We start from the raw sequence: 2,612 nt of genomic DNA on the forward strand, positions 1-2,612 counted from the left end.
TTTTTAATCTAAACCATGAGTCTTTGTCTTCTAATAGGGAGTTTTAACTCATTTACATGAATTGTTTTGATTACACATTTTGTTTTTGGTAATCTTGCTTATGATTGATGCTTGTTTATGATTCTATTTATTTTTCCGTGTCTTTTGTTACACTAACTGTGCTCTGTTTGCTGTTATCTTGCTGTAATTTGGAAGATAGATAAACGATTTTTAAATTCCACAAGGGTGCTCGCTTCGGCAGCACATATACTAAAATTGGAGCGATACAGAGAAGATTAGCATGGCCCCTGCGCAAGGGTGACACGCAAATTCGTGAAGCATTCCATATTTTTGGTTGCCCAACTCAAGAAGAGTGCAGATACCCTCTGGGGCATCCAAAAGGACCGAAAGGACCTGTGACTTCTGGCTGCAAGGCTGTAGAAGCTTAAAACTACAATTTGATTAACCACAAGCCTTTAGTTTGCGTCCATGTACATGGAGCACAGTTCGCTTTTGTCTTCCTAAGTCTGTGAATCTGGGCTCCCAGAATCAAAGCCCATGCTTGCTATTAAAGCTTGCAAGATGAGTCCTTGAACAAATAAAATAAACCACCTAGTATAGTGTGAAAAAATAAATAAATAAATTCCACAAGGATTTAAGTTTTTTTAATACATTTTTTTATTTCAAAAGGCCCAAACATCTTTATTATAAAGCCTATTCAGCATATATAACCTAACAAAAATATCAGTGTTCCTCTAAGAAATATATTTCTTTGTACCTTAGCAAGTCACATCCAAATGAGATGGTACAGATTCCATATACATTCCCCTCTATTTTTGGTTTAGGGATTAGCATGTAAGAGTATTGGACTTGGTACAAACTAATTATGTAATTTATCATATACACTGATGCCCAGAAGTCCAGCTTTGATCGTCTTAGTTTCACCTTTGAATCATAGCTGATCTTATTATTAGTTTTATTAGAATCTACTGACAATGCAGTGATTTTCTCGTTTCTCAGCCTTTTTTAACCCCAAAGACATACATAATGAATTCACTAACAAGACACATTTTCATAGACATAACCTGTTTTTGAGGAATAGCCAACATTTCATAGACAAGTAAAATAAACAGACCTTCAGACTTTTTTTGGCATGCTATTTATAAACATATGAGTAGTAAAATCAACCCTTTAAGGAAGTTTTAAAAACTTTGTCATTTTATAAGGAAAAGTGCGTAAATATAACCAACTTAATTTTTTAATATGCAGCTTTATTTAAATTAAAATATACCTTTTAATAAATTATTTTCACTGCATCTTCACACCATAGATAATATTAGGAAGGGAAGGGACTTCCCTGGCTGTCCAGTAGTTGAGACTCCGTGCTTCCAATGTAGGGGACATGTATTCAACTCCTGGTTGGAGAGCTAAGATCCCACATGACACATAGTGGGGCCAAAATATATATATATCTGCGTGCATGCTAAGTTGCTTCAGTTGTGTCTGACTCTTTGTGACCCAGTGGACTGTAGCCTGCCAGGCTCTTCTGTCCATGGGATTCTCTAGGGAAGAATATTGGAGTGGGTTGCCATGCCTTCCTCCAGGGGATCTTCCCCACCCAGGGATCGAACCCACATCTCTTATGTCTCCTGCATTGGCAGGCAGGTTCTTTACCACTAGCACCACCTGGGAAGCCATATGTGTGTGTGTGTGTGTGTGTGTGTATGTATGTGTCTCTATATATAGGTATGTGTATATATATATACACGTAAAGGAACAAACGTGCTGTTGCAGAATAAACATGAGCTCATCTTATTTCACTATTTATAACAGAATTCAAATCTATGCATCGACGTGAATGTGATTATGACAAACTGCCCTTGCACCATCAGGCTGTGTTTGATTTGGTAACTGCTGTGTGGCTCCTAATAGAAACAATCCTCCTGCCAGACTCTGCTGTGCCTTCTCGATGTGGATGTAGCCTTTGTGTTTGACTCATCTCCCCTGCCTCCTTCCCTGTTAAGAATTTATCTATGGGTAAAATCAAGAAGAAAGTGAAAGTAGCATAAGGATCATGACTCAGGTACCAAGATCATTTGTAACCCCCACTACTATTTGTGGTGCCACAGTCAGGGGTAGCTGCCACCAGCTGAAGCCGAGATAAGAGAACTTGTGGGTCATGTGGTTTAGGGCGTTCACTGGACCAGCCAGGATAAAGTGCATCGTAATTCAAGGGAGGCAGGGTGTGTCATTATACTTAAATGCAGTCTGAGTTTCCAGGTAATTAATTAATTAGTTTCAAATTAGGAAATATTCTAAGCAATCAAAGACATATAGTGAATGATAAGACAAAGAGCAGTATACGCTCCACCTAGCTTAAGTAATAAAACATTAGACAATGAAAGCGCCTTCTGATTTAAAACAGGACAAAACCCAAAACCAAACCCCTCTATCTTATGAAGTGTCGTATACATCTACTAACTTATTTTCCTGAATAAATAATTTTCACAATTCAGCTCTTTTTTTAAATTTATTTTTTTAAATTTATTTTTAATTGGAGGATAATTGCGTTACAATGTTGTGTTGGTTTCTGACATACAACAGCATGAATCAGCCATAAGTACACATATGTC

General features: G+C 37.4%; 1 non-coding gene across 1 annotated transcript; it reads left to right on the forward strand.

Moving 5' to 3' along the window:
- Positions 1-225: 225 nt before the first annotated feature.
- On the forward strand, positions 226-332 carry LOC139035722 (U6 spliceosomal RNA). Its single transcript, XR_011488440.1, has one exon. It is a non-coding gene; the product is annotated as a U6 spliceosomal RNA (small nuclear RNA).
- The last annotated feature ends 2,280 nt before the right edge of the window (positions 333-2,612 follow it).

Source organism: Odocoileus virginianus, chromosome 6 (assembly GCF_023699985.2).
Source record: "Odocoileus virginianus isolate 20LAN1187 ecotype Illinois chromosome 6, Ovbor_1.2, whole genome shotgun sequence".
NCBI lineage: Eukaryota > Metazoa > Chordata > Mammalia > Artiodactyla > Cervidae > Odocoileus > Odocoileus virginianus.